Genomic DNA, 20,270 nt, shown 5'->3' on the forward strand with positions numbered 1-20,270 from the left:
CGCTCAAGTCCGTAGATTTTTGGAAAATCGAAAAATTTACTGATTTCGGCAAAATAAAACGTGATGACCTTTTTTTTTTTTTGGTCGTCACGTAGAATTTTCAGTTATCCGCAGAATCCCTTGAATTTTTTCGATAATCCGTAGAAAATCCGTAGGGAATGCTGAAAATCCGTAGATTTCGAGCATCGATCCGTAGCTCCGTAGAAATGCTGAAAATCCGTAGAACTACGGAGAAATCCGTAGATCTGGCAAGGCTGCTGGCCAGGACTAATATACGCTTCGCTCGCAGATGAAAGTCAGCCAGCAGAACAAAACTTGCTTTAGCTGCTCTCTTCTCAGTTCTGTGGGCTAATATGGATGGCAGACGGCAGAGAATGGGATGGACGAACCTTTATTTCTCTCAACCTTCACGAAAGTTTGAAGAGATGTTAGCTTTGTTCAATCGTAGATAGAAATTGGATGGTGCCTACTGCACACAAAAAAAAACATAGTAAAACTACTAAATCCGTGGTTTAAATGAACAACAGGCAACCATATTTTTGAGTCAAATATGTTTTGTTGTTTACAATACCTTACGCATAGCTATTTTACCATGTGCTCATTCATTGGTTGCACACAAAAAAAACATAGTAAAATTACTAAATCCGTGGTTTAAATGAACAACACGCAACCATATTTTTGAGTCAATAATGTTTTGTTCTTAAAAATACTCCACGCATGGTAATTTTACTATGTTTTGATTTTGGATGCTCATGGTAATTTCGACTGCAATCGTGTTTAAACTGGCAATGACAGCATGAGTTCTTTTACTTCGTACATTGTAAAAGTGCTATTTTTGCATGATAAAAATAATTATCTATTATGCTAGAAATGATTATGGTTACATGATAGAAATAATAAAACTACTATGTTGCATGGTATTGTTATCGCATTTTATGATATTTTGGAAAGCTTACGAAAAATATTCATTTTCAAACAATTTTGTTTTTATTTTTTCAATGAATAATCAAATCACTTTTCTTCATGATGGTGTTTAGCACGCCAAACCGATTCAGCCCTTGATGTTTCATCAAAAATTCTGAAAAAAATTATTAAAAAACAATTAATCAGCAGATCAAAATTATTGATGGTTGAACTTACGTTTTTTTTTATATCGATTTGCGATGTTTTTCTCTAGAGGGCAACAATCCAGACAGCGAGCCTCCAATAAACAGGTGTTCCTTCGGTCAGGGGGACTTAATTTGCATCGAATAGAGCTTTCCTGATTCAGATGTAAACAAATAAAAAAGGAAACGGAAAAACATTTGATTACCATCAAGACGCCATTCACCGCCCAGACCCCATTTACCGCCCAAAATCACCCTTTTGTATGTATTTTGAAAAAACTGGGATTTTTCCTCCAAATATAAGACCTGTGTTGTGTGTCAGCATCATTGTTTGACCATTTCACTGAAAAAACTTCACTTAATTATGCTAACTATAGCCAGAAATAAAATATTTTGTTTTTCGTTTCCGGTCAAATTATTGAATTCGACGCCTGTTAGCGAACTAAGCATTACTGTACTCCTAGGGCAAAAAGGGTTTTTGTTTACTAGATAGTACCTATTGGACCTAAAATCGACTTGAAACGATAGTTTTATTTCCGTAGAATAGATTTGCATCAAAAAATTTTCGATTTTTTCAATAGTTGTTGTTTTTTGAAGCGTTTAGTGATGGGCGGTAATTGGTGTATAAAAAAAAGTGTGGGTTCCTAATGACCGGTCACGCACAATTTCTTTGTTTTTAACGCATATATTGTGTCAAATGTGTAAATTGTAAGAAGCATTTAGTTTGATTATGTTAGAAAATGATGTTTTATCGCTGAAAGTAACCGGCTACTTGAGGTTGTTTGCCGAGAATCATCATTTTGTCAGACAACGCACTTTGTTAAAATTCGTACTAAATTTGCAGAAAAAATTTCACAAAATGTATTCTCTAAAGAGCCAAAATATGGTTTTGACAGCTCGTTGTATGGAAAATACTAAAAAGAACAGTTTCCGTGTTGTTTAGATAGTTTTTCCTTAAGAAAACATGATCGATACCCGAAAAAGTCGAGTGGGCGGTAATAGGGCCAGTTGAACACCCCTAGGTTTAGTTAATTATTTTGAAAAGCGTACATTTTTCGCATTCCACTAATTTTTTTTATTTTAAGTAGAGCAGTTTTGGGATGTATTGAAAAAGAAAGCGAAAAAAAATCAGCCGTCGTTTTTTTATTACACATGTTTGAAGTTGAAAAACCGCTTAACTGGGCGGTGAATGGCGTCTTGATGGTAGTTCAAAACAGTTCGCTTATCTAATAAGCAATAGATAAATTAGGAAAAAATCAATAAACTCACCTTAATGAATGCATTTCTCGGGCCGACCGATGCCACCTGATAATGCGCCCGTTTCCAGTGCCGGTTAGTTAACGAAACGGCATCTTTCGTCCCATCTCCAGAGTACATGTTCCAATGTCCTCCGACGTTGGCTCATTGTGCCCGGAATGTCGATGGAGGTTTCCTCGGACGGGAAACTAAATAAATACATAAAAAATAGTACAATTTCAAAAAGGTAACTTTTGTTTAAAAAGAACACAAACTTACCTTAAAAATGCATTTTCCTGCCAGACTTATGTGCTGTCCACTGGCTCCCTGTACGTCGATTCGTAAATGTTCTATAAACCTGCGGCCTACGGCCTGCGGGAAGGCCTTGTCCGCGTTGAAGAACTTGCCCATCAATAGTTGACCGAAACGACCGAAAAACTACCATTTGATCCGCGATTTTCAATTTCGTGTTCCAATTCGCGGCGGGATGACTCGAAAACAAAATAAAATACACTCAAACGAAGCACATATTAAAAGCAAGGCGGGTAAAGCTTCAGGTGTGTTCTTATACCAATGCACGGAATCGTCCATCTTGTGACAGGCAATCGTAATCGTAGGCATGGTAGACGAACAATTCGCTGTCAAAAAACGCTCCGTCTCCACCCCCCACCAATGAGAAACTTTTGGTACCCCTTGCCTACTTTTCTTCAATATGCACCCACCCTACTGACTCACCCTGATTAAAAGTACTTTGAATCCAAGAGTAAAATGAAAGAAACTAAACCATACAAATACTTTGCGCATAGGGTATTTATCATGAGCATAGTATTTACGACAACACAAAGACGATGTGTCAACGTTACCATGCGCATGGTAATTTCTGGGACACAAACCGTGCCATATCAAAATATCATGCGCATGGTTATTTAGACACGAGGAAATTACTATGAGCTGTCAAAGTTCGCATAGTAAAAATACTATGTCGTACACTGCAAAAAATCCACCCTTGGGATGTATGTTTCCTCACACATAAGTAGTGGTATGAATAAGGTTTAGCAATTGCTTCGGTAGCTTTTACTTAGCTCGAAATCAATCAAAGAAAAAGTCCAAAGCATTTGCTTAGTTTGGTATGAATAAACATTTGCTTAGCGGATGTGTACTAAAGTCTTAGAACATAGCTTTTGCTTCGAAAAATAGAGCTATCCAACTAGCAGAATCTGAAGTTTTCTAAAGTAAAATAAAAGAAGACGATCAGAAAATTGAAAAGTACGGCTAAAGTAGCCTTGAAGTTGACGAAGCGGGTGGTGGGTGTAAGAACGACCGGAATTTTTTGTTAATGCGTGCTCGTATGTTGATGTTTAAAGGAAAATGAATACATATTCGAATATTGTCAAACAAAAAATGGCCTAACTTTAATATTTATCATAAGCTCTCCCACATGTATTCGGATCGGGACAATCCGATGTATTAAAAAAATAGGCAATAGGCAATAATTTAGATTTTTTTTAAATCTTAGGATTATAAAAAATTGTATAAAAATGAGAGATCTGTATAATGTTTTAAATTATTACAATTTATTTCTTACTTTGAGCCAATTGGGACTTCTTCCACTATAGCCTTATTATTTTTAATTTGAAATATTTACTAATTGATTTGTTTATTGTCATCTTAGACGAATGATTTTATACAACGACAGGAATATGAAAAAAGTTGGGTTATCACTTCGACTTTTCTTTATCCATGTTGAAAATACCTTTTCGAATTGTTTTGAAGTGAAATATTGCTAATTTGATAAGTTCATGACGTTATTAAAGAATTTTTTATTGGAAAAGTCTGCTACCGAGCATGCTTAGAAAATAAAGCAATTACTATGAGATTTATCGAGCAATTGCTTCAGATTTGAGCTTTATTCATACCAAACTAGTTTGTTCTAAAAGTAAAAGCTCCTGACTGAGAAAACAGCTGTCAAAAAAACTTTATTCATAACAACCGAAGCAATTGCTTTAAGCGACTGCTCGACTGCTCGATTCAGTTTAGCAAAAGCAATTACTAAGTTTTTTTCATACCACCCAAGGTCTTCAAAACTGCTCTACGCATATATTTCATATACTTCATATTATCATCATATGTCACACATAAATTGTATATCCATAACATAAAGTTTATGATATTGACTCATACATTCTATGATTTTCGTCTTTGAAAATTTCCGTGTTTTCAAAATGGCCACCCTGAAGAAAAAGTTGGTGTGCCCTTTTAAGTGTCAATTCAAACATTTCAATTGGGTAAGTATTACTCTATTATAAAAAAAAACATCGATTATTGATCTCTTCTAATCTCCCCCACAGGAAACCAAGCCCTGACTACTGAGGCAAGGACGTCGGCCTGGTGTTGATCGGAGCCGTCGATATTGTTCCATTCGACTGGAACAATCGTTTTAGCTGCTGATTTTTCGGTGCGGAATTCGCGTTTCTGTGCCAATGGAATACGAACGCGAGACATGTAAGTATTAGGCATAGCATTTTTATATTTATTTTTATTTAAAATAAAAATTTCAAAAATGTTTCGAACCATAATCTCACATTTTTTTTATTTCCCTCCGAAAACCAATGCGAACAGAATAAAATGTATTCAAGCAGGCATGCACGTAAACGCCAAGATGTAGGCAGATGTTTGAGTGAAATGCAGGCTTATAATATTTATGTGTGGGATTTTACTTTTATGTGACGCATATAAAAGTCATAATTTTGTATTCTATATGTGTGGACACGTTATTTTCAAATGAGAATCACATTGCAAAAATCTATAAGGCTAACACATATCCCCAATATGTGGATTTTTTGCAGTGTAGTACTTTAGCCCAGATTTCTGGTATTAAATACTAAATCGTGGTAGAAAATACTAGATCGTGGACATAGTAAAATTATCATGATCCTGTATTCGAAAAACCCATGCAATTTTTTTCCGTGTGGGAACCGGTCAGGTTTATGTATGCGAATTTAGTACAATCATGGGCAGGGGTGCCAGGTGGTTTCGTCAAAAATCAGGACAACGCAAAGTAAAAAATCAGGATTTTTCAGGACACCTCATGCATGATTCGTGAAAACACTGAGGATTTCTGCTTAAATTGCATAAATAAAGGCACAATGCAGGTGCTGTAAACGCTTTGATTTATGCAACAACAGTACGCAGCATTTTGGTTGGCCGGCAGTTCAAATCGAAAAAACCATTTACATATCATCTGAACCAAAGATTACCATCTGTTAAATTTTTAAAATTAAATTAAATTAAATTAAATTAAAATTTTTAACTATTGTATAACCTATTTATGCGATTTTCTCATGGTTTAACTACAAATTCGATCATATTTTAGAAGTTTTTATGAAAATCAGGACATTTTAGGGACACATTTTCAAAAATCAGGACAATTTGAGAGTTTTTGAAAAAATCAGAACAATCTCTCGAAAACCAGGACAAATCCTGATAAATCAGGACACCTGGCACCTCTGATCATGGGTGATGTCAATTTGTTTCTCTTTTTCATTCGCCTTCTTTTCGATCTGACAGCTGTTTCGATGTTCGTTCTCTTTTTGCCCAACGTTTCTCATCTCTTTCACACCACTGCGGCCAGAGCCAAGGCGGGTAAAGCTAGGTGTGTTCTTATACCAATGCACGGAATCGTCCATCTTGTGACCCTTGTGACAGGCAATCGTAATCGTAGGCATGGTAGGCGAACAATTCGCTGTCAAAAAGCGCACCGTCTCCACCCCCCACCAATGAGAAACTTTTAGTACCCCTTGCCTACTTTTCCTCAGTATGCACCCACCCTACTGGAGGCACTCTGGCCAGAGCCTTGATGGAAAAAAAAATACCAGGAAAAGGGAAACCCCCTAGCAGTCCACATCAGTCATCGAAGAGCACTTTTCATCACATCCAGTCAAACGAAGTTGCGATTGTCGGTCGTCCATTCAATTTATCGTGGCGTACCTATAAAAGAAGAAAAAAAACGCACTCAGGTGAGAGGTGAAATCCCCAGAAAATAATGTTCCTGGACGCTGGAAAAGTTTAATTTTATCCCGGAAATAGAAGGTTTATGATTCGGACTTATTCTTTGGCTAGCGGAAGTGTGAAAATTGGAATCCCCCTGAGTCGAATAACGGGAGTGCGTGTGTGTTCGTTTATGTAGTGTGGGGCTCCTGGTGTGGAAATTTGGTTCGACGAAAAAAAAAGTCACGTAACTAGGAGGAGGAAACACAAAAAAAATCAAGGTGCGTTTTTCTTAGTTATTCATTAGAATTTACAGCATAGTTATGATCAAAAATTGTATAAATTAGGCTATTCTCCATGGAGAAAACCATGTTAAAAATGTCTCTGTAGTTTAGTGTTGAAAAATGAGTCCTCATAAGGTAGTTTTTTTTTCTTTTATGTTTGGAAAATGGGGGGTGAAAGTTTGAGCATTGTTCCCCATGCTGGACACCCCGAATGGAACCAGTTTTCAATTTGCATCCACAGACTAAACACCATGAACAAACAAGCAAAATTGTGTAATAATAAATTAAGAAGTCAATAAACAATCAGAAAGAATAGAATATCTTGGAGCAGGTTTAACAAGTTAGAAGTATATACATTTCCGCCGATTTTATTTTCGAGGTAATTATGAATAACTGAGCGAGCCACCAATAAGTCTACTATTATCTTGCAAGTAAGATGAAAAGGATCCAGTCTTGATTGATAACTGATAATATGGTCGATGCCCTTTTAAACTATGAACAAACATACCTACAATGTTTCACAATGTCTCAGCGTAGACCGATAATTAATGCAAACTGTTCTTTGAAAGTTTGAAAATGATAAATTCAATCCAGCCTTTATTCAGAACGGTTTGTTTATAGCCATGTATTATAAAAACCCCGAATTATCAGCTCTTATTTTGGTAAAGAATCTCTTGTATCAATTTTAATATTCGAGTTTATACTGTCGCTACTCGCAAAACAGTCCCGTATAAAGAACAGGCAAGAAAATGAGAATTTCTGTTTTCAAATAAAGTACATCGGGGCAAGTGCAAACGGATTTCACCATAGTTTAGTTTTCACATGTCCTAGAAAAAATAGTAGGTATATCTCCAAAAATTATCTGTTATCGTTCGTTGCACCACTAAAATAGTTGCCAACAAATTCACGCTGTAAGTGATAAATCAAAAAATGTTGGTAAGAAGAAACGGCACTTTTGTGAAAGATTATTTATTTTTTTTATTTACATAGTATTCCGTCTCACGACATAACTTGACGAACATAATTCCTAAAATTCACTCGGTTCATAGCAACCGTTCTCCAATTTCTTGGGCACCCCACGTTCGCCAGATCACGCTCCACTTGGTCTAACCACCTCGCTCGTTGCGCCCCCGCTCGTCTTGTTCCTACCGGATTCGTAGCGAACACCTGTTTTGCAGGACAGTCGTCCGGCATTCTCGCAACATGTCCCGCCCAGCGTATCCGGCCTTAACCACCTTCTGGATACTGGGTTCGCCGTAGAGTCGCGAGGGCTCGTGGTTCATCCTTCGCCTCCACACTTCGTTCTCCTGTACGCCGCCAAAGATGGTTCTTAACACTCGTCGCTCGAATGCTCCGAGTGTACGCAGGTCCTCCTCGAGCAATATCCATGTCTCGTGCCCGTAGAGAACAACCGGTCTAATGAGCGTCATATACAGGTTACACTTCGTGCGAGGGCTAAGTCTTCTCGACCGCAGTTGCTTGTGGAGTCCATAGTAGGCACGACTTCCGCTGATAATTGCCTCCGGATCTCACGGCTGGTGTCATTGTCTGCGGTCACCAGTGAGCCGAGATAGACAATGCTTCGACTATCTCCAGCTCGTCGCCGTCGATCGTGACCTTGTTATTACTGGACAAGCGGGTTCGGTCGGCCTCGGATCCGCACGCCAGCATGTACTTCGTCTTGGACGTATTAATCATCAACCCAATCCTTCCTGCTTCGCGTTTCAGTTTGCGGTAGATCTCCTCCACCGCCGCAGATGATCTGCCGACTATGTGTTTTGTGAAAGAATTTCGAAGTTTACACTTGCCCCGTTTATGCAGGCAATTGCAAACGCAATACTTTTCGCAAACTAATTCACAGATGCGTCGGTGTATAGAACTGAAAATGAATCTAATACCGTATTTGTTTTCTTCCCTCGTTCAGTGTTCCACCGTATCCGATAAAAACAAACATAAATCGTCGCCAGTGTATTGCTACCTCACTCACTCACACGCTCTCTCGCAACACTGACGAAATTTTCGGGGCACTACCGCTCGATGGCAGTGCAACACCAGGTCAAAACCAGTGCAACACCGTCCGAATAAACAAACAGTTTGACAACACCTAGTGGTGCACCAGTGCAACACTAGTGCTACACTCGGCATAAACAAATACGGTATAATACATGTTCTAGTTTGTTTTATCAACTTTTGATGATCTGCAGTGCTTACTGCAGTATAAATTACTTTTTGGAACTCTATTTCATATTGACTAAATATTACCTACTTGGCAATCTTGTGTTGCTTTTGCCGTTTCTAAGCCAGGGGATGTTTTGCCGCTGTATCCGGAGTTGTGTTGCTGCAGTTGTGCGAGAAGTGTTTTTGGTTTTTCGAGCAAGATTTGATATTGTTACATTTTGTTGCGCGTTCAGGTCAGTGGAAGAAAAAGTTTTTTAGTTTGTTGATATTGGAACACCAGTCAAATATCCTGGTGAGGTGTTTTGTAAAAACCAATTTGACGCTTGGGCGTCGTATGAAGGAGTTTTTGGAATTCTCTTTGAAAACTAGGACGTTTTCCTAATGTCCAAGAAGAAGAAGGAGCGTCAAATTATGTTTTCCAGTATCAGGATTTACCACCTTTGTAGCACCACGATAGTTTTTGCAAGCTGCGAAATGAAGATTGCTCTGAAGCAACTGAGTTTTATATCAGCGATTGTGACATTTTTTTTGCTGTTTCGTTTACCTTTTGGGAGGAGGATAGCTGCCAGCCAAAACCTTGGAAAGTTTAAAAAAAAACCTAAGAAAAGTGTAAAAGAAAATTAAGGATATTTTTATGTTTATTGTATAACCTATAGGAAAGGATTCGAATTATGTTTGAACAATTTTGTATTGTAAAATACGGTCGAAAATGTTAAAAATCGGATTTTTAAAAGTTAAGTTTTCAAATGAAAACTTTATTTAAAGGATGATGGTGTTGTGGTATTCGGCCAGATAGCTATTCGATGTCTAGGTGTAATTCCATTCTGGGAATTAAGTAAAATGAGATCCTCGCTGGCGAGTCTCTGTGTTAAGCTTTGAATAAACGAAACGGTCTTCTGACATCCGACCAAACCAGACGTGTGTCTCGTGTGTTTATTTTTTAAGAAGAAACCCCAGTTTTAATTATAATTTTTTTAATAAAATGTTAAGTTACAAAATTACAATATTTCCCCGGTTACTTCAGCAGGTAGTAGTTGAAATGGATCAGGCACTTAAATGTGCAGTTGAAGGCTGATTCAATTCTGCCAAAAGGCAGGTTGTTTGTTTCATAGATGGTAAATGTGCAGTTCGGAGACTGATTTCATTCTGCAAAAATGCAGTTGTAAGATGAGATGTTGTTTGATCTGATAGTTTTTTTTCTCTGTGGAGATTTTGGAGTTGACAGGATGCAGAAAGAACTGAGAAATTGTACAGAATTTTGATCACCTACTTTGTTTGGCTGATTGTTGTAAAATAGATCGACAAATTTACTACAGTAAAAAAAAGTTCTAACATTGTGAATGGCTACGGAGAAATGCACTGTGCAATTCGAGAGATACTGCGGTGATGCCAGTGTTGTGAATATTTGATCGGTTTAATTAATGTAAGTAAAGTATATTTAACTAGTTTGTCATGAGAAAAGTATGATGCTATATTATTGTTGTTAGTCAATTGAAATACGAGCAGTAATGACTAATGACATGGATGAAAATACTGCTAAGAAAAAAAGTTATAGGGATGTATAAGATATTTCGTACATTGCTAATGACACATTCCACCGTGACGTGAAATCGCTTTTCCGAACTTTTTTGCACTGTTATCATTCTAGAAGTCAACCAATTTACTTGAAAATGAAAAAAGTTGTAGCAAACGGTCGCAAATTGAATTTCCTTCAAAATGAATACAATTTGGTCATTTAAAAATTTAAGTTGTTTTTGTCGTGATCGATTACTTTTGTGACGTGAATTCACGCTAGAATTACCCATTTCCGACTTTAGTACATGCATCTTTGATTTCCTGTTCTCTCTGTGGAAATAGAATATCGGTGTCTTCGAATGAGTTGTAAAGAATACAATTACCCACAATTTGATGTACGTAGCTTTTCGATTGAACAACAACGAACGAAGTTATGCTTATTTGAAGTTGTGACGTGAATTCACTCAGTTCAAACAGAACAGGGTAGTTGACTGAATTCACGTCACGAATATAAAGTTATACCTGTGGTTATACTGAACCATTCTTTGGAGCCTTCAAATTTTATGTACACTTTCAAAAACGATATTCTGTTGTTCCGACTTTAACAATCATTAATTTTCAGTATCTGCACCTAACTTTTTCATTATTTTGATTGACACTTAAATAACAACATATTGAGGGATCATATGTTAAAATTGCTACTGTCTTCATTTAAAGATTCACCAAAAAAAAAAAATTATTTTTTTTTTCAATCTTTTTGTATTTTTATTTCAAAATAATGAACTTATTAAAAAAATCAACTAATCGAGCATAATGATTTGTAAAAATCCGACCATCTGGAGGGTCAAAACAGCTTTCAGAGCACATTTTTCGTACAAAATTTAACAAAAAACATATTTTGTGACGTGAATTCACTCATTCGCGCTGTTGTAACTCAGCTAGATTTCAACCGATTTCTTTAAATTTTAGAGTTTTAGAATCGTCTTATCATTTTCAAAGAAAATCTCATTTTTTTATTTCAAAAAAAGTCAGAGTTTTCTCGTAAAATTAAAAACTTCCCTTTTCTTGTGACGTGAATTCACTCATTTGCGACTGTTTTTGTTCGCTTTTCAAACCAACTACATTGGATGTAAACAAATTCTTTTTTCTACAAAATGAAGCCGTGTTTTTTGGCTTCTGAACATACTAAAAATATTTCCAAAAAAAAATCATCCATGTATTAAAATTAATGATTTAGTAAAAGTTGTCAAAAACACCACTTTTTTCAACAAAACAATTGATTTTCAAAATCATCTAAAACATGTGTAAAAAAACTTTTTTCTCATTTTTCCGTTGGTTTTTTTGTGATTTGAATTATTAAAATTATAGACAATTTTGAGATTTTTTGATACGCGATCGGATAATAATCACTTTTGAGCGGTACAAACGCGTGGAACGTGTCTAATACGTTCCCCAATATTTGATGATATACTTAAAGAAGAACAAGAATGTTTTTTTTAAATTTAAGCCTTGTTTTGTAAACCTAGAAGGTGAAGAATAGCTGTTTGAATATACCGTGAAGGACCCAATGGCCGCGCATTTAAGCAATGATGAATGTTCTCTGTGCCGTACAAAAATCTTTTTTTGTGCGATTCCGAAAAGAAAAGCACTGACACGTAGTAAAACTTACGTTCTTTAAGGGAAAAATTTAGAAATGAGTGATTTTTCATTGCAACGTCACAAAAACGCGAATTTGTAAAAAGTGTTTGTGTACCAATGGCCGCGTACGCTTATGATGCTTGTTCCAATCGCCGCTCACAAGTGTACCAATGGCCGCGCACTTCTTAATTTGGTTTAAACAGTGAACAAGGTATCCAAACAATTAAAAATGCTGTTTACATGGCTCTCAGGCTCATTGAGATTTTTCTCAGGTAATGATTTTCAAGATTCACACATCAAATACTGATTTGTCGTCATTGTTTTGTGATACTAGTCTTGTGCAAAATTAGTATGAGGCGCCATTTTTACAAAGCATTATTTTGCCGGAAGATATATTGGAACAATGTTTTCGATCCCGATTTCGATGAATCATCACAAATTCGGCGAGCTGTCTGAAAATCCACGAGAAAACTGACCAACTAAAACGTAAACAGATCCGAATTGCTATCTAACCTCATATTTCCAACATTTTGTAGCAATTTTTATTAGATAATTATTTCTTCTGACACTGTTTCAAAAAAATGTGTTTTTTCAGCCGGTTTTATGAAGGAAAACATTGATTGGAAAACTTGCCTGTGAATCTTTAATAACCTTTGTGAAATTCCGAAGAAGTTCTCTAAGTTTAACTGCTGATAAATACTAGAATACTTTCCGTGCGCGGCAATAGAAACATTCAAAATTCAAGTGTGCCAATGGCCGTGCACAACAATATTGTCATTTTTTCCCGCAACAGAACCTTCAAACTGTTCACTTTTCTTCACAATTGATTCGTTATACAGCCACAAATAACTTACGTTCGAAAATTTTTGCCAAGGGGCTCAAATTAAACACAAAAAACTGAATTTCAAAAAGGGACCCGTTTAGCTCACTTGCTAAGGACAACAGAAAAAATGGCATCCGACAAAACGATGTTTGTTTTTATTTTTTCCTGACCTCAAAAAGCAGAATAAATTTATTTCTAGTATGGCAAGTGAAAGATATCTAGCGGAGGTATACGAAAATGCGAAGCATAGAAATTTTCGTTGTTGAATTTCGGAGAAAATAAAGATTAAAGTTGAAAGTGCGCGGCCATTGGTACTGCGCGGCCGGTATGGTACTGCGCGGCCGGTATAGCTTTCACGGTATAGTTTCGTGCATGAAGTTGTGAGTTCAGTTATGAATAGTAGGTATTTGTTTACAATAAAACAAACTTGAAGTTTAAAAAAAAATCATAAAAAAAAGAAAGTAAATGTAGGATCGTAAACGAAGTTACCATTGGAATATGTCTTATTGAGTGACAAATAATAAACATTCTTCTTGGAACCATCAGCAAGAGTGGAAGTGTCAGTAAGAACTCACACTAGAAGATAGTGGCCCTTTTGAAGATACTACAACCCTCAGATGTTTCAGAGACCCGCAAATGCTCTTAGAACCTTTTTAATTCGGATTTCGATGTCCTTTTCGATACCCCCATTAAGCTTTATTTGGACAGCCATACCAAGATACTTTAGATATATTCTGTGTTTACTTCCATCGACTTGGTCTTGGTGTTGGGACTTTGGGACCTACTGTCTTGGAACTTTCGGTGTGGTCGTCGAATTTGCTTTTGTAAGGATTAAGACGTCCAAGTATAAAGTAATCAAATTAAGAACAAGGCTAAACCGGTATTCTGCAGATTTCAGAAGTGGGATCAAGCATTCCAAGAACCTTCAAACGAATTTAGGAAGCGGCTGAAGGCAGATGGTTCATCGAAAACGATGTATTGGTCAGGATGACCGAGCTGTAGGGACCCGGTAGGCCCAGATTAGTTTAAGATAATTAAGGAGGCTAAAATTTAAAACATGCTGGGTAGTCTCAATCCTTCGAGGAATAAAGATGTTTACTGTATTCGGTCTTGGGTATTGGCATCCTGCGCTTTGCATATTCTTGAGCATTTCTGAGCTAACAATACCCTAACGTCAATCAGATCAAGATCATTTATCTATTTTATTGTCGAAGGATTCCAAAAGCTTTTCTTATTATACTCGCTTATTTTCTGTCGTATATCAGTATGAAGATACCTATGTACCTACATCAAAATGTTTGACAAACTAGACCGTTATTATCAGTAATTATAACACATGCACACACAAAGAGTAGTAGAACGGACATTAAGTAGTAACCCTTTTCGATCCACAATGAGCGAGCACCAGAGGACATGCTGCCCTCGTGTCTGGCGTGTTCTGTTTCGCACACGAGTGTTGTGGATTGGAACGTGCATTTGGGACTAAACATTTCCGAGTACAGCTTAGTTATTACAACTGCAGCAACATGTGTTCTGCACTGCCCGGTTGTAAGTTCAATTCTACTCTTTCTAGTATTTCATCATCGTCATCCGAACCGTATCGGTTGAGAAATGGGGTTGTTCGGTACTTTTGCTAATCGCTTTATTCGGTACCATTTGATTTAGCTACAGGGAAGGGGGAAATGAGTCATTTTCAACTGAACTATTTCTCATCGCTTAACAATTCCGTTTTAATATTTTGTTTGATTAATTTTTGTTGTTATTGTTTTTAAGAATGAAGACGTGTAATAACTTTTCTGTAATTGATTGTTCTTAGTTAATTCCGGCGGGTTACACCAGTAATATGTGTCTAAAAAAAATGGGGAAGCCATGCTTGAGTATTTCCCACGAAGGCTAAACACTGTCATGCGAACGCTGCGTTACATTACATTGGGGGGTTGGAATTTTCGGAATTAACGCTTTAGGAATTCATTGTAAAGGTATTGTCAGTGCAGTGGAAATCCGAAGATTTCGTGCTGGCGACCAGCGACGATTAAAAATTTATCAAACACCTCGGCAATCGGCAACCATTTCTTTTGTTTGGTTCCGACACTTGGAAGATGTTTTATAGATGTCTGGTCAACATGGCATGTCGTCAGTGATGTCGCCGTTGCAGATGTTGACAAAAACTCCAGTTTGGGGATTCAGCGACAATATTTGGTAGTATAGTAACTGTTACTTTATTACGGATAGTATGGTAGTACTCGTTGCCAATTCTCCTAAGCAATTTCTCCATTGTGGGTAACAGCACATGTTTCACGTGCTCTTTGTTCCTGGCGTTGAGCGTGATCAATAATTTATATCTGCAGAAACATGTCATCAAAATGGTTTATTGTTTCAATGCAATGCCGAGCTTGGTTTAATGACAGTCAGCCCCTAGGCCCTTCGATTACACGTCATATGTTTCTTGCTTGCTGATTGATTGAACTGTTGAGTGGCTGGCCAGCAAAACGGGTGATTTTTTAATTTTATTGCTACACATTGGGAAACCGGAAATTTCGGCACATGATCTGCAAAAATTTCGTTCTATTTGAAAACTGAGTTGCGATGCAGACAACAGAACAACAGAACAGAATCTACCGCTTTGTGATAAGTAACTAGCATTTTTTAAATCCCCGAAATACAATGATGTGATAAAAGTTGCAAAAGGAGTATAAAAAAAAGAACCAGCATCAGAATGCGAATTGGAATAATTTGCTCAGATTTTTGTTTGTCCACGAAGCTGCTTTCCTCTCCATTCTTCAGAATCACATTTCGAACCGCTGCAATGCTTCCTTCTGACATTTTCGCCAGCTGACTCTCGGAAGTCCCGAAAAAAACGCTTTTAAAAGCCAGAAAATGTACAGTGAGCTAAACAAGAATAGTACCACTATATGTTTTGCTTGTTAAAATATGTATGTTTGAAATTCGTCGAAATTTTCTTCGACAATTTGTTTTAAATTGTTCAACGGAAAAATCACGCATAATTAAGCATTTTTTGGATGAAGCAAATGGCGTTGAGGACCAAAATTATAAAAAAAGTCCTAAAAAAGAATAGTATTTCTTAAAATTTTCTGAATTTAACAAATGAGCTATATTACTTTATCAAACTGCTTAATTTCTTCGTGAACATGAAGAGAAATGAAAAAACAAACGTTCTGGGTTAATTTTTAATTAAATTTTTTTTTACAGTAAACCACACTTTTTTCAGTTTAAGTGGTAGCACCATCTTGCAGATAAAACTTTTAAATATGTCTCAATATAGATTTTCCAGGTAGACTATGCCCATATTCATCATTTCAATGTAGCTTTTCTGGATTTCAAAAACTCACAAGCTCGAGAATTTACCACCGTCGAAGTTTCTGATCATCTCCACTTCCGATCCAATTGCAAATCATACCAATAATACTCCTGGCCATCTGGTTCATCGAGTTTCATCGGAAAGTACAACATTTTTTTCTAATTACACTAAATTTACAAAATTAAAGAAAAATCGTGAACTTTATTAACCGACCTATATTTTTAATGTGAATTCGGGCGCTGAATCCGAAAAAGAAAATAAAAAAATCGTAGTTAAACAGTTTTTGAGTTATGCTCCTAATGTGAAATTTAGGAAAAATAAAAAGTACTTGTACTTAGATTAAAATATCTAGGACTACATGAAAGTAATTTGAACTCAATTTTTGGAATAACGTTGTTGTAATTTTTTATCGATCATCTGAACACCAGTTTTGCGTATCAACAGTACTGTTATTAGTGACTTAATGATAGAAAAAAAAAAAATAAAAAACGCATTTTTTTAGAGAAAATTTTGTTTTAGCGAAAGTTTTAGAGTCGATGTCGATTTTCAATTGCCCTTAAATGTCAATTCAAAACAAAGATTTCAAGTGATTATTTATCAAAATCGGTTGAAAATTGAAGAAGTTATTGCGACTCGAGGGACGTAGTTTTGGAAATTAAAAAAAAACCCCTGCGTATCAATCTAATGATTTGTAGTTTAATTGGTAAAAATAACCGAATAAAATACATTGAAAGATCATTTACCACTTTGCATGTTTTATTAATTTAACGAATCGCAGTACACTTATCACAGTAGAGGAAGAAATCAACATGGTAAATCTCACTCGCTCCAAGTCGAAATTATTTATTAGCTTGCCAGACGGTCACATGCAAAATTTCAGAAAGATCTGGCCATCGGGAAGGGTTGCTTGAGTCTCAAACGTGAATAGGATTCTAAGGTATTTTTCCCGGAAGGAACAAAAAATACTGGGTTTTCATCAACAAGTTTTTTCTTCACTAATTTTCTTAAAGCCTAAGTTGAGACAAATATTTCACTCGAAGACTGTAACACGATTGGAATAAAAATAAAAATGTTAAAGCGGAAATTAAAAAGATTAAAACAGAAAATTTTAAGAAATAACCCAAGCAACCAAAAGTCCTGTATCTACTTAAACGCGTGCCTCCAAAGTTTGAATTTCGTTGAACAAAGGTTCCAAAGGTTCTAATTTTTGTGACATAAAAGTTACGGATAGAACCTAAAATAGCCTTCTATGGACTTCAAGTTCCATAATGTTCTTCAAATAGCCTTTTTGAGACATGTCCGCCATTTCATGAATATGAAATGTGAACGAACATCACAAAAGATCAACTTTAAACTAACTCGCAAAGGATTATTTCTAAAAACAGTAAATTTTTTCGCTTTAAAAAGTTCCGTCGAACTGTATTTACTTATCCCGAATTTATCACAAGGAATAACATAAACCACATAGAATCTAAACGACGCATTGTCGACTTTGCGAAATCAGTCTTGGGACCATTCGAAAGTAAGTCACGTGTAGAAACATAAATCATTTCGGAACACATTGATCCTATTTGACGAGTTATTTTGATTTTAAATACGCGGAATCCCGAACGTCATTCGTTATTTTGAACACGAGTCAAAAGATGTTAATATAATACTATAACTCACATTTCAAAGCAACACCGATTGAATCGCATCCATAATCTCGCGTCAGAAGCTTTCGGCGGGTGTTGATTACTTATCAGTATCAACACAACTCCAACCATCAATGAAAGTCTCGCCCTTGAAAGAAGGGTGAATGTAAATGACAGCTTCAGATTTCCATCCGGTAGTCAGTAAATAGTCCTCATTATATCAGTGCTTTGCTCTAACTAAATAACACTAAATATAGATAACTACTGGCGAATGAAGGCATTCGTCACACAACACATCTCCAACATGACAGTGATGTGGCGGTGCTCCTTACCGTATACCAATCCAATGCTTTTGCAACGCATTTTCGTCCAGCTTCGGCGAATGTGCAATGTGCACCCAGTGAGATTAGGTATGTACATTAGACTGAGTCGATTTACGGGCAATTTGAATTTCTCAAACCCTGCGGGGTCTGGAAAGCTTCGTTTCGGTTAAAAACTCATCTATGATTTTTTGCAGAATTTTTAAGTATATTTTATTCTGAAATATCAACATCGGTTTTGTTTCTTCTGTGGAACCGAGCCTGCTAATGGGTTTTGTGCTAATTTATAAATTTTCCGCGAACAACTTGGTCGAAGAACGTAACTTAGTATCTTATCAGGCGAAACAATATAAGCTGATGAATAGGGGTATGGCTTTTGGCATTGAAAAACAATTCAATTGACATCACTGCTGATGCCTAGCGAAGATTTGCTAGAAAAGTATTCATGCAATACCTCGCTATAGGCATAAGCAGTGATGTCAGTTGAATTGATCGTTTTTCAATGCCAAAAGACATACTCCTATTCAACAGCGAATAACTTTTTGGCCCATTAAGATACGAAGTTACAGTCCTCGACGAAGTTGTTCAGCAGAAAATTTCTTTAAAGAATTTATAAATTGGCACAAAATCCATTAGCAGGCTCGGTTCCACAGAAGAAACAAAAATGGTGTTGATTTCTCTGAACATAATATTTATAATATAAGTTCAAATTTACTCATGTGAACGTTGCTTTAAAATTCTGCAAAAAATCTCGGATGAGTTCTTTACCTATATGTACGAAGCTTTTTTGACCCCAGAGTTTGAGAAATTAAAAAATGATCCCAAATCGACTCAGTCTAATGTATATACTACTGCGGTAAGGTGTGTTCACTGAAATGAAGGTCAATGATAAAGCCGGTCGTTTTCTAGCACTTTCAATGTCTAACTAATGCAAAACCTGCTCAACATGCTAATAATCTAATCAGAGCCTCCCAAACGGCATACGTCGATGCCTGCTATAAGAAAACACGTGACTTTTTGTAAATTGATTCGGGGGAGCGTGCGGTGAAATGCTTCCAAGTTTTGTTACTTTAATATGATAAAAAGTCATCAGTTTTTAGATGTAGTTTAGGCTCATTGAAGCTCATGATAATCCTTTCAAATATCCTTTTAAATTCACTTCAAAATTGGCTGACTAGTCAAAAGGAAAACTATTCGGTCATTTTTAAAATTATAACTTCTGAAACCCTCCATTCACAGCCAAACACTGATTCCGAAGAAATAGTGTGCTAGTGAACTAGTTCTAGTGAAGTCCGGCATTAATCCAGCCGAAGCTAAGAGTTATTCCCTTGAAAATATGTAGGTTTAAAATAACTGATAAAGAATCACGTTGATCCGAGTGATAACGGGGTCAGGCGTGCAATAGAGGATTCGATGAAATAGATTTGGTTGGTTGTTTATTGAAATCAGGTTCATATGTACTCACGGTTGGTGTGAACTCCTTTTTAGTGAATGACAAAAGCAAAAACATGTTGAATATTTATGAAATATCTTCGTTTTCTAACTTTATTTACATTAGTTTATTGTGATTTTGTAATCAATCTGCTTTTTACAGACACATGTTCAAAAAGGATTTTCTTTATATCGTTGAGACGATTTTTTTTTGGATAAAAAATACCTATATTTGCCCCTTCGAGCTGTCGAATAAAGTCTGTTTCGCATAGAATCTGGTCGGATAAAATAGATCATTTCTCCGCAAAGAAATAACGTACAACAAAAGTAAAAATGTCATTTTGTAGGGTTTTTATTGCACTTTAAGGAAAAAAATACACAAAATCATTCGTCAGCTTTTCAGATGAATTTTTTGAACTTTTTTTGTGATACCACCCATTATTTTCTGTACAGTACTGCTGGTAACCTCATTCGCCATCTTGTTCCTCCACTTTTCCATTTGAGCGGGTTTTTTCATGGTCCTGCCACATTTCTTCAGTTTGCCCTTAACTATTGCCCAATATTTCTCGATGGGACGACAATCCGGACTGTTTGGTGGATTGATACTTTTTTCAACAAAATCGATCTTGTTCTCCTTATATCACTCAACGAGATCCCGGCTGTAGTGACAGCTTGTTATGTCCGGCCAGAACTTCACCGGACCTTTGTGGGACCGAATGAATGGCAAAACCCTCTTCTGGAGACATTCTTCTTTGTAAACATTTCCATTCATTGTGTCTCCAGTGATGAAACTCTTAGT

At 36.4% G+C, this 20,270-nt stretch overlaps 1 protein-coding gene and 1 long non-coding RNA gene across 2 annotated transcripts in view; one reads left to right on the top strand and one right to left on the bottom strand.

The window, feature by feature from the left end:
* Positions 1 to 910: 910 nt before the first annotated feature.
* On the bottom strand, positions 911 to 3,038 carry LOC129739199 (uncharacterized). The gene is made up of 4 exons (XR_008735766.1): positions 2,622 to 3,038; positions 2,376 to 2,551; positions 1,141 to 1,261; positions 911 to 1,078 (listed from the first exon to the last, which is right to left on the bottom strand). It is a non-coding gene; the product is annotated as an uncharacterized LOC129739199 (long non-coding RNA).
* A 3,166-nt stretch (positions 3,039 to 6,204) lies between these two features.
* Positions 6,205 to 20,270, top strand: part of LOC129738525 (adiponectin receptor protein) — a 36,781-nt gene continuing 22,715 nt past the window's right edge. The window contains exon 1 of the mRNA XM_055729748.1: positions 6,205 to 6,610. The gene's annotated coding sequence lies outside the window, so the exon portion shown is untranslated. The remainder of the gene's footprint in view (positions 6,611 to 20,270) is intronic.

The sequence above is a fragment of the Uranotaenia lowii genome, chromosome 1 (genome assembly GCF_029784155.1).
Source record: "Uranotaenia lowii strain MFRU-FL chromosome 1, ASM2978415v1, whole genome shotgun sequence".
Lineage (NCBI taxonomy): Eukaryota > Metazoa > Arthropoda > Insecta > Diptera > Culicidae > Uranotaenia > Uranotaenia lowii.